Source organism: Corvus brachyrhynchos, unplaced genomic scaffold (assembly GCF_000691975.1).
Source record: "Corvus brachyrhynchos isolate BGI_N302 unplaced genomic scaffold, ASM69197v1 scaffold17, whole genome shotgun sequence".
Lineage (NCBI taxonomy): Eukaryota > Metazoa > Chordata > Aves > Passeriformes > Corvidae > Corvus > Corvus brachyrhynchos.
This window is the reverse complement of record NW_008240046.1, coordinates 3,674,026-3,686,167: the sequence shown is the minus strand read 5'-3', so window position 1 is coordinate 3,686,167 and position 12,142 is coordinate 3,674,026. Positions and strand designations below refer to the sequence as shown.

The 12,142-nt window shown below is 41.4% G+C and overlaps 1 protein-coding gene across 16 annotated transcripts in view; it reads left to right on the top strand.

Annotated features, from left to right (window-relative positions):
• The window catches only part of APBB2 (amyloid beta precursor protein binding family B member 2), a 171,661-nt gene that overhangs the window by 136,819 nt on the left and 22,700 nt on the right, over window positions 1-12,142 (top strand). For 2 of the 16 annotated variants that reach the window (XM_008641397.2, XM_017744433.1), the window contains exon 1: window positions 4,562-4,895. The exons of 13 other annotated variants lie outside the window; for them this stretch is intronic. The gene's annotated coding sequence lies outside the window, so the exon portion shown is untranslated. Of the gene's footprint in view, window positions 1-4,561; window positions 4,896-5,064; window positions 5,170-12,142 lie in introns of those variants that run through there. One more of the 16 variants, XM_017744434.1, reaches the window with a different exon arrangement.

Genomic DNA, 12,142 nt, shown 5'->3' with positions numbered 1-12,142 from the left:
ATTATTTTTCAGTAGCTCAGACTGGAAGGGCCCACCTGGGTCCTTATGGCAGACAATCTCAGAGCAATGAAAGTGCTTCCTTTGGCAAGCTATCACAGGTGTAGTTCAGGTTGCTGAGGCTGTATTGAACTGCATTTGCTTTGCAGTTGTGTTTCATCAGTCTTTCTTCTTTGATTAAGAAGTTTATTTTCTGCCCGTTCCTTTTTTGCAGTGTCTGAAGAACCTAAAGAAACTTCATATGTGTATTTCCAACAATGCAGATATGTGTTTAAGATTAATAGTACCCACACCCACAAGAAAATAAATTACTAAGGAAGATTCCTTTTTTTTTCTTTTGTATTTGAAAGACACTTGTGTGTATTTATTTAGGAAAATAGCTTTTCATCTCTGCTCTTACTCAGCCACCATCAGGAACATAATGAGATGAATTAGACAAAGCAAACTGAGCAATTGTTCTTGCCCTCTGTTCATTTATGAACTACATACATGGCTTCAAGGGCCTTACTGTTAAAAAAACAAACAAAGCTCTTCTGACTATTGCCCACTCAGGCATTCATAAATGCTATATTCATTTTTTCACTTTGGAGTCTTTAGGATTCAAGATAGTATTTCAAATTTTCTTTATCCATCCATGGATTTTGGAAACTCATTTTGTGATATGTATGGAGATTCTCATATACCTGTCTGATTTCAGGATTTAAAACTTCTGAAATGTTTCCTCACTTGCCTCTCACCTTCTCTTCTCTCTTTTTGAACATAATAGGAAATTTCAGATAAATTAGAAGATTGGCACTGCTGTTACAGCTTGACAATTTGTGGTGGAAGTAGATGATCACAATGAGGGGAGGTTTTAAGCTTCTGGGTTGTTAAAGACTGAACAATATTGTTGTGCTCCGAGTTTTGCAAAAAGAATTTTTTGCTTCCTGGAAATGTCAAAATGTTTTGTGTCAGGGATAGGATGAATGCTTCAGAATAGCAAAAGGCAGGGCTAGTTTGGGAAGCATTTGTTTATCTTCCTGTAGGGCAGAAGTGGAGCTTTTGAGTGCTGTGGGAGTGTGAGCTGGGATACAAACCTGCTCCTGCTTTTACCTCAAGTGTAGGACTGCAAGTGTACAGCTGTGAGCCAGCAGTATGAGTGCAGCTGCTAGGACTGACTAAAATACATTCTTGGCTTCACAACATGAATATGTTGCTATAATATCATTTTCCTTTTGCTCAAACTGAAACAAACTGCAACCTGAAGTCAAGTTCCATACTCATAAACACATTTTCTTTTTTCCTCAAAATTTTGTGTAAGTGAAACCCTTGGATCCAGTCCTTGCACATGCTCAGAGTGAGTATGAGGATCTCAGTTGCTGATAGTGTTTTTGTTTCTTCAGCCCATCTATAGCTCTGCCAGTATGGGCTGTGTGTGATGGGATACTTGGGATTTCCCTCTGAGATGCAGCTTCTGGCCATGCAATGGGAATATTTGATCAGTCTGGGGAGAACATGATCCCACCCCTGTGTCTAGAGGATAAGCTAATTTCACTTACTCACTGTGCCCTGCTGTTCACTGGCAGTTTAATCAGACAATTGGGCACATCACTGCTACCAAGTGCATGGAGATCTCCCCAGATTCTTTATGGTGTTAAATACCCATTCTCTCATTATGAGCTTGGCTGAACCTCACAGCAGCTTGGGAAATAGACCCCAGCTGTGGGCCCGTGAGAGGGCAGCACATGATAGCTGGAAGAGCCTAGAGCAACACAGGGGTTATTTATACACCAGGCATGCCCAAAAACACCCCTTCTACCTTGATTTGGCACTTTTGGCAGTGCAGGAGTTGAATTTGTCATGAGCTGAGAGCTCTCCTGGGCAGTTTTCACCTTGCCAGGGCTGGCTGCTTGTGATGTTTTTGTCAGTGTAAATTTGACCCATTACTTGCTGCAAGCTTATTTCTTTTGCAGCCTGCAGGTAAATTGCAGTACAAAGGTCCTTCCTGCCAAGGCATTTGGCTGCAAGTTCACAGTGCCTGGCTGGCAGTGGGAAATGGGACTCTGCGTGGTGTTTGTCCTGGAAATTTTTTCACTGTGTTTTTGGTAGCAGTTGTTGCTACGGAGAGCTTGTCAGCCAAACCTGGCAGCCAGTGCAGAGTTCTGTGACTTCCAGACTGGTCTCAAAGCTTACTGATGATTATTCTTTACAACACAGTTCATGAAAGAAGGCTTCTGTGTGAGTTTCACCTTTCATTTTCAGAATAAAGGTATTTGGCCAAGTAAAGTGGAAGAAATCAGAAATCGGACACCACCACCATTACCCCGAAGCCTATACCTAAAATTTTTAATGCATGTTTGAATTCACATTTTTTGGGTGTGATTGAGAATTGGTAAAGCTAAGTTTTGCCACAACAACACAGTTTAGTTACTAAGCAAATTGTTTGTTCACAAATGGGAAGAGATTTGGCCCAGGTTGTTTTTCATTTTCAGAAACTGCCTGCTGGTCAAGCCCTGGGAGATTTTCCTATATCTGGTGGTAGAGGTAAATCTGTTGCTCTTTTCATGCGTAGCAACTAGAAGCAACAAACCTGGAGGAACATAGGGTGTGGGGCAAGGGAAGATGAAATGCTGAAACCAGGGCAAGTTATTCCTTGAAACATGTTTGTATCTAGCCATGTAATTACTGACAGGTGCACAGGCAGTAAGTGTGGCATCTAAAAAAATATCAAAACCAACACAGGATTAGAATTTAACCCCAGTTCACTTTTTGAAAAGCCAACTAATAACTTGAAAACTGGGATTTAGTTTTAATTATACTTTTTTTACAGATTTATTAAGTTTGCTGAATCTTTTCCTTTCTTCATTCTGAAGGAGGATCAGAGAAGAGCAGTTCTCTCCCACAAACTGTTCCAGCATATTAAAATGGCAAAATCTGGCTTCTCTCCTTAGAAGCCTTTCAAGTAGAAGTCTGACATTGTTCCCACGAGTGCTGTTGTTTGGCCAGCTGGAAGGCTACCCTATCCTCTTGTGTTCTACCTACCAAGACTGAAAGAGGACAATAGCAATGGAGAGGGTTGTCATAATAGTTAATAGTTATCAAATTATTGTGTCCTCTTTTTCAAATGTAAAGAATTTACATTGAATGCATATTGGAACCTAGATTATAAATTTAATGCATTTATATTTTACTGCATTAACCAGTTTCAGGTGCCACTTTGTCCATAAAATGCCCCTTTCTTTCCCCACAAGTGAATTCCACATTTGTGCCAAGACTTTTGAGATTACATGGACAGTGCAAAAATTATTACATGGCCTTAAATTCTTCTTAACACTGGGCATTCAGCACATCCAAGGAGGAGCTGGAGCTATTTTATCTTAGGCAGCATCAACAGATTTGTTTATTAAATTCCCTCCTATTACTCCCTGGAAATCAGTGGAAAGCTTTTGAGATGGCAGAGGTTGTTGCTTGAGCATAACTGGTCCTGCCAAACGTTGTTGATGATAAGCAGGAGGAAATGAAGGAAGGAAGGAATCTGACTAGACTCTCAGGGTATATTTAGGTGGTGAAAAAAACATCCTGCTCCTTATGCATCTGTGTGGCTGAAAGAAGTGACTGCCAGAAAATTGTCCTTAACTGCTTTTCACCGTCTCAGCTCTGCTGGTGGAAATATCCATGGTCATGTTCCTTGCTCTACTTTCACTTAGATTGAGCTCAGATAATTTTAAGAGACTTCTTGGTGGGCATTTTCATGTTGGCTCATTTTCCTTGGAGAGGACAGGTGTGATCCCACAGACAGCTCTGCTGGCACATTTGAAGGAGAATTTCCCTTGGATGGAGAAGAGTGACTTGCAGGGTGGTGACCCATGTCCTTGCAAACTTGGGTTGTTCCTTGGTCAGAGTTTGCTTTCCCCCAGTCTTCCCCCTGCACTGAGGAGGAGTGATGTGCAATGCTGCAGGTTAGCTGTGAAAGCTGAATAACCTGGAATGTGGTTTAAGCCCTGATGCATTTTAAGTGCAGTCCCTGCCAGAAGCAGCTCTTTGTTACTGATTGAGCACATTTGCTGGGGAGTTTTGCCAGATAAAAACTAGAGCTCCAGGACCATTGTGTTTACTGTAACCTTTAGTGCAAGCAACACCTCTAAATTGGATTTACTATTACTGCATGTGGCAGTTCTGGAAAATCAAATTATTTGGCGTGCTTGTTTGTGCTCAAGGATAAATCTCACTTCTAGTATAAACAGATGTACTTTCATTGAAGTAAATGCAGTTGTTAGTTGTGTCTGAATTTTTAAATTTAGCTGTAAATCTTTGTTGCCTTTTTCAAGAGAGTTTCTTTCTGTGTTGCATTCAGTACAGAGCTACGTTGTGAATGCTTTGCAGAGGTTTTGGAAAATTGAGAGGGGCAGACTCCCTGTGCACTTCAGCTTTCCCCAAAAGATTACTTCTGTCACAAAAGATTAATCTTTGAAGTTTACTGGCTAGAAACACAATGCGTAGCAGTGAAGATTCGTTGGGGGGGCAGGAGAGACATCTCTTCTGCGGGTCAGAGCGCAGGGAGCGCGCAAATGGTAGAGGGGATGGGAAGGGAGGCAAAGACACACCCCTGACGGAGCGGGCCTGCCGGGGAGAAGCACCCACTCGCTCACAGCTGGAGCCGGCAAACACAAGCACGCACAGTCCGTGAGGAGAGTGGGAGTTGACATGATGTGCTTCAGTTCGATGCAAAATGAATGAGCTGCTGTTCTCAGGGGTATTTGGCCCCCGTCGTTGAAGTACAAGTACACGGCTGCATCAAGTGCACTTGCATCATCTGATGGCTAGATACACACTAACGGAGACAGGGACCAGTCAGCATTGACTTGGGTGTTTGTGTATGACGTGCTTGGCATTTAATTCCTGCTTGCTGCAACAAAAAGGTAAGAAACTTAAGAAGTGACCAAAAAAACCCCTCAGCCCTTCCCCCTTTCCCCCCCACCCCCCCACAACAGTTTTGGATTGGTGTAGCCTTTGTCTCGAGCTGTATTTTCAAAGCTATGGTCTATTAGTCTAAAGCTACTGTGTGGATGCCTGCAAGGCAAATTACAGCTCCTAGTGTGACAAAGGCAAGTCAGATTTCTTTTCTCTAAGAGCTGACACGTAACAACCTTCAGGAGAGCACTGTAGCAGAAATGCTGGACTGTGTGCTGAGCAGTAAGTATTTGATACTGTTCTCCCTCTCCTTTATCCCTTCAGATGTTGTCATTTGAGCAATAAGCTAACTAATGGATCCTGATGATTAATAGGTTTGGGAGACTATGTTCAGCTCAGATTTGCATTTCCTAAACTGGCTGTGGTTACTGACTGCATACTGACCAGCCTGATTCTGTAGAGGCTGATCATAATTTGGTTTTACTTGTAATGCCATGTTAATGGATGAAAAGATGCTGTAGTTAAGAACAGCAGAAACCTCATTTGCTAAAGCAAAGAAAGCTCTGTGTGTTTTCCTTCCCAACACACACCACCTGTATAATTATTTATGTCTAATTCCCAGCTAACTTCTAGCTAGACAGTCTGGGCTTTCTTCTTTCAGCCCATAATTTACCATGGTGATTGAACAATCTGTGTAAATCTTTGAAAGATGTGAACATGTTTAATGGCAAAAGTATTGCACTATATGTGGGTATACATGCATGTTACAATATATTTAGTTGAAGTGAAATGGTTAGCAGCTCTTTTGACAGAAGAAGAAACTTCATGATTAAATGTAGTCTATTGCCTTGAGGTCTCTGTGCTTGCTTAATCCTATCTGAATTTATAAAGAAATTGCAGCAGGAGAAATTTCATTGATTTGTTAATTGATAGATAGCTTTGAATCCTTATTATGCTGGGTGCATGGGGAAGGAAGAGAGACAAGCACATTTATCTTTTTCTTTAAACTCAGCAGCTTCACTCTTCAATTAGGTTTCTCACATGTTATGGAACCTCATTGCTCTCCCTGCTCTGTGCAGTAATTTTTGCTTTCTTAAAGGATAGCTGAGTCTATGAGGGGAGTACATGATCTGTTTCATCTTGTAAAACTATGGCTTTAATTATGTTCTTGTAGCTGTTGCTTTGTAGTTAATGTAATTATAACAACTTGTGAGTGAGGAAAATAATATTATTTAGTCCTGGAGCATTTCTCAGTAAAAAGTGGCCTATTTATTTTCATAAGGATTTAAGAGAGAGAAAGGGAAAGATAGTGGGGTTTTCTTATGTAATACCAGTTACAATTTTTAAGGGATTTTTTTTGAAATTTTAATATTTTTTTTAAAGTACAGGTTAGTTTTCCCTTTTACAACAAGTGGGTGTATGTACATAAACCCTATCTATGAAGACATTTTAAACATAGATCAGTTGCAATACCGATGGAGAACAAACCATTTGAATTAGTATTTTAGATAATCAAGGTGTGTAATGAAGGTCTGTGGTATTTCTTGTATTGTTGCAGTCTGTTGGGAATTCATCAAGGCTTTCTGATGCACCTTTCACACTTTCCTGTATTTCATTACATGAAGTAAAACTGTTACAGTGGACAAAGTTCTGATACAGTTGATATTAGAGTGCTAGTATTGATTCAACTGCACCGTAAAGCTTAAATTTGTTTTAGAGTGCAGACTTTGCTTCAATGTAGTTTAAGATAGGCTGAGATAACCTTATTCTCTGGATAAAGTTAAAATAGGTCAAACTGAAATTTAACAGTTCTAAATCAGGCATATCAAGTCAGTAAAAAGTGTTCTGTTTCATTTCCACCTATTAGAAAATAACTGGCCTGTCCCAGAACGTTTTTTGGTATCTGCCAAACGAAACAACTTTTTTTTGTAATATTTTGATGTTGATGTGATATTAAAACCTTTTTTATATGTTTTAAGAATTTTCCAAATTGGAAATATGTTTATGGTTTAATATAATAATTGTTTAATAACTTGAACCAGAGATTCTTATATCACAGGATCAACTAGGTTGGAAAAGGCCTCTGAGATCATTTAGTCCAACCTGTGACCAAACACCACCTTGTAAACCAGACCATGGCACTGAGTGCCACATCCAGTCTTTTCTTAAACACCTCCAGGGATGGTGACCCCACCACCTCCCTGGGCAGTCCATTCAATGCACAATCACCTTTTCTGTGAAGAACTTCTTCCTAAATGTCTGACCTAAACATCCCCTGGCGCAGCTTAAGACTGTGTCCTCTTGTTGGTTGCCTGGGAATATCCAACCAATCCATCTAAAATGGTGCTCTAGTGATTTGGGGGGAAGGTGGCCTGCTGTTCAACATTCTTTTTGTGGTTCCAGAAATGTGTTTGTTTTCCCTAACCAGCCAAATGCAACGTTCTAATGAGAGGGAAATGATCTGCAGTGTATTATGAAAGATGTCTCTGTTTTACATCAGGAGAGGAGGTACCTGGGATGGCTGTGTGTTTCAGGGGGTTCTAAGTGCACCCTCCCTTTAATCTCAGATCTTCAGTAACTGAGTGTGTGCAGATGAGGGAAACCCTGAAGGAATGGCAAAGTGACCTGAGGTTGCTTATTTATGGAGAGGACTTAAGAATAACAAGGAACCAGCTTGGCTGTCAGATACGAATGTGGTGTTTAACTCCTAAACTTTCATCATTTGGGTGCTAGACATCACATTGATATCTGACAAAATACCAAAAGCTCCAGTAAGTGGGGCTTGCTGATTCAGAAAGTCTGTACTCTAAAGCAAACTCTTCTGGTTTTAAGAGTACAATTTAGTCTTTAAAAAATGTGGATTTGTAGAACATGTCAGGGTGCCTCATATTTTATTTTTATTTTAAAAATAGAATCTGATTAGGTTATAGTAGTCTTCATAACATATGATTAGCAACAGAAGGCTAGATCAAGCCATCAATTTTTAAGCAGAGATCTTCTTTGCTGCCAGTGGAGAATTGCTTAAAAATTGATGGCACAATCTGGCCCACAATGAACAGGGGACTCATGCAGAAAGCGTTAGTTTTACTTCTACTCAGTCTCCATCCTGGCAGTGGCAGGGACCCGGAAACTCAAGGCCAGTCTGCTAGAATAGTTTGCAACTTCAATACTTGTTGGGAGACTAAAGGCTTAAGTGCTACTTAAAAAAAAAAAATCAACCAAAAAAATCCCCAAACAAAAAACAAACAAACAAAAAAACCTGTTAAAAAGTTGCCAAACCCTTAGAGAAATTGTAAACCACAGCTATTTTCCTTTCATTAAAAGAAACTATATTTCTCTAATGGCTTACAAAAGTGAAGGACATAATCATTGTCTAAGCAACAGGAGGCTTTCAAACGCACAGAAATGAAAGTTGTTTCCTTTATTTGTTCATGTTGTGTTGTTGAGGTGTAACTACATTTTACATAGCGATTTTGCTGCATTAAGTGCTACTAGACTTTGTAATTACAAATTGGAGAACCAGAGGAGGGCCTCTTCTGTGCCTCAGAGGATGTGTTAGGCAAATACTTGTAACTGTAAATAAAGATGAAAGGCTCATGCAATGCATTGCTATTTTTAATCAAGTTAAATATGTTTTACTCTATTAAAACTCTACAGTAATTGACAGCAAAGACATTTCAGCTGGTTGTTATCTCTTAGGAAGAGAGATGGTCAGGGCTGCTGCTGCTGGTGGGTGTAGTCCCATGTGAAAATGTTGAAGAACCATGGAAGTTGCAGGGCAGACCTTTGTACGTCTGTACAGCATAGTTTACACATGGCAGCCTTTTTTTTTCTGATCTGCTTAAAAAAGACAATTGGGGAAGTTGCAGTATGCCAGACTCCAGGGGAAGGCACAGGAATGAAGAGGTGTGAAGTGTTAACCGTATCTTCACAAAGTTAGCTGAATGCGTCAGTCACAAAAACGGTGGGGCTGTAGACCTCTGCCAGTTACAGGGGATTAAACTCCTGACAATCTCACAGGCCTATGTGCAGTGCAGTGCCACACTAAAACACCATCCAAGCATGAGAAGATCACCTTGATCCTTAAGTACCTTTTTGAAGGTGACAAGAACAAAACCTGTCAGGTTTCTTGGTGTGATTTGCTCTCCATCACGTTGTAGTCTTACAGTGGCCCTTATTGAAGTAGAAGACACAATAGTAGCGACTGTGAAGTATTTGGAGTCCAGGACAACTCCTGCTGTCCCAGCCACAGGGATGGATGTGTGGGGCACCTGAGCTGCTGAGGCTCTTGGGCATGGTGTTTCATCCCTGCCAGCTTCCCTCTTCGCTCTTGAGACAGTCCCATAAGTTGGTCATCTGCATAAACACAGCATCACCATGTCCACCAGCACAGCGCATCTCCAATTTGTGCTTTGAGGTGTTTCTGTTACAGAGTCAGGGGAAAAACGTTGCCCTGGAATAGACTGCAACAGGTCAGCTAGACCAGCCTCCTGCCCAAACCTGGCCAGGGTTCAGGATCACCTCAGAGCCACTTCAGGTTGATATTTATAAGCTCCAAGAACAGGTGCACAGCCTCCTGGAGTATGTATCTCTGGGCTTACCCACTCTCTTGGCAAAGAAACTTGTGTTTGCTCTACTTTTTAAACCCTCCCATGAGCAAGTGGGAGACATTAATTAGATCCTCTCCCGTTACCTTGTCTCCAGGCTAAACAAGCCCACCTCATCTCCAGGCTAAATAAGCATGGTTCCTACAACCTTGGGTGCCCTTGGCTGGGCTCACTCCAGTTTGTCACTCTCCATGGACTGGTGATCCCAAACTTGCATGCAGCAGTGCAGATATGGCCTCATGAGCACCATGTGGAAGGGTATATTCACCTCTCAGTGGAACCTCCATCACCCTTCTGCCTGTGGGGTGGGCATTGCACATCAATGGCCAGCCCCCAGGATACAGTTTGCATCACTCACTGGTGTACGAAACCTGGGACTGAAAGAAGAAATGGTGTTGCACTCAAGCAGTGCCCCATCAGTTACACCACTCTACAACTCTCTTGCTTCCACTGCATCCCTGGGCTGGGAGACCCTCTGCGAGAGGAGTGTGGAGGAAAGCAGGGATCAGAGGAGCAGGTGCCCTTCCAGTACTGCAATGCTCTGTTCCTAAAGGTGCCAATCAGAAAACAACCTGGAATAAATGAGCCTGGCAGAAGTGATGGGGAGGAAGAGACTGTTGCCACCTTCCCTTGGAGGCAGGGTCCTTTCAGGGTTTGCTCCAGGAGGGGTGTTCTTTCTCACACCTCTGCAGGCTGGAAGGTCATGGGCTGTTTGCCTTGGTCTTGGCCTTTTCCCCTCAGAAACGAATCTCAAATTCTGTGTCACAGCCCTGACACAGTTTTCTGGGGATTGTCTTCCCAGGTTATTGGCAGGTTCTGGCTTGACCCATTTTAACTCAGCTTGGAAAGGGGATATGTAGGGCACCACACTGAAGCACTTGTACAGCTGCTCTTATAGCATTTCTGGCACTTAGAGCAATCAACAAAATCTGCCACTTGAACTGAAACTTTCTGTATCTACTTTTTAGCCTTGGGGTGATTTTTTAAAAATTTGTTTATTTAAGTTTAAAGGTAAATTATTCAACCACATTTGAGCTACTAGAATGTAAAGAGAATACAGGCAAATAGTCTTTTGTATGAAAATAATTAATGAATTACAAAACACTCTATGAGAAGTTATTGGGTTAATTGGAAAGCTGTAATTAACTGGTTAGAATCGAGAGGCAGCCTCCCCTGATTCATATGCATCCCACGGCAGCCAGAGCCCCATTGATTTCTCAAAGCCTGAGGAAGTCCAGCAGCTCAACTGCTTGTTTTTCTCTCACCTTCCTGAATTTCCTTCAGTGCTCTTTTCTCTGGGCTGGCAGCTGCAGTGGTGATTGTTCTGTACAGTTGTATCTTGCATAACAGTTGGGGAATTAACAGATCTCCTTTTCAGAGTTTGCTCCAGCAGGTCATGTTTTGTGTCTCTAAGACATTTCTTTTCCTGTCCTCCCCCAGCACATTGTGTCTAAATTACGGGACAGTTTCTCCAATATAATGCTTTTCTGAGAGATGGACATCTCTGTTTGTCCACTTCATATAAAGCCAGTGATTAATGGACAAAGAAAATCATATTTGTTTTACTTCTCCTACTACTTAGAAACATTGTGTTTTCTCAGAAAGTGAAAGTGATACTACTTTTTCAATTCTGATTTTCATATTGGCACTGGCATATAGTATCAATGATGTTTAGGCTTGAAAGTCTTCCAACATTTGCAATGTTGAGATCTAATTTTTATCCCTTAATTTTATAAAATGTTAGCAATAGTTGAAGTGCTTGCTGATTCTGCAAAGCCCAGTAGGCAGCCCATGTAGATGAAGCAAAGGAGTGAGTGGGGTTTTGGCTGGGGAGATCCACACAGGTCACCACTGGGTTCTGAAAAGGGGAAACTCCAAGTTCAATGTATGACAGGAGTAGAGCAGAGCACCATGTGTTTCTTCTTTACAATGAAGCTAAGTTTCATGCCTCTGTTGTGAAATTTCTGGGAATGTCCATTACATTTGTAAATATGGATCATCTTTCCAACCTGGCTGCTTTCACAGAATCGTAGAACAGCCCCGGTTGGAAGGAATATCAAAAGACCATCTGATCCAGCCATTTATGGGAAAGGGAGCCTAAATGAAATAGTCTAGCACCCTGTCCAGTCATATATTGAAAACCTCCTATGATGGGAGCTCTACCATGTCCATGGAGAGGTTGTTGCAGTGAATTTCTGTTTGTCACAAGGAGTCACATCAAGATTATTACAAGGGACAGTGGGTACAAGTTGCAGCAGGAGACGTTTCATCTCAACATGAGAAAAAATTAAATCTCTGGTTACATGCATACACATCTATTTTGGACGGCTGCATTAGCGAACCATGTGCATGTTAAGTTAAAATCTGCCTTAGAAAACCTATGTTTATTCCAGATCTACTCACTAAGCCATTTCTAAACAACGAATCAATCGCTGTAAGCTTGCTGACATGAGATGTCTAATGGGAATTGGATCCCTTCCCCTCAGTGTGTTCTGTCTTTAATCCTACCCTTATTACTTGAGATGTGATGATTTTTCCACTCCACTTCTTTTTTTTTTTTTTTTCTCAAGAGTCAGTTACAAGCTGGGATGATGTAGGGTCCCACATTTTTGCACACAGCGCATGAACCTTGCTCAGATGCTCACTAG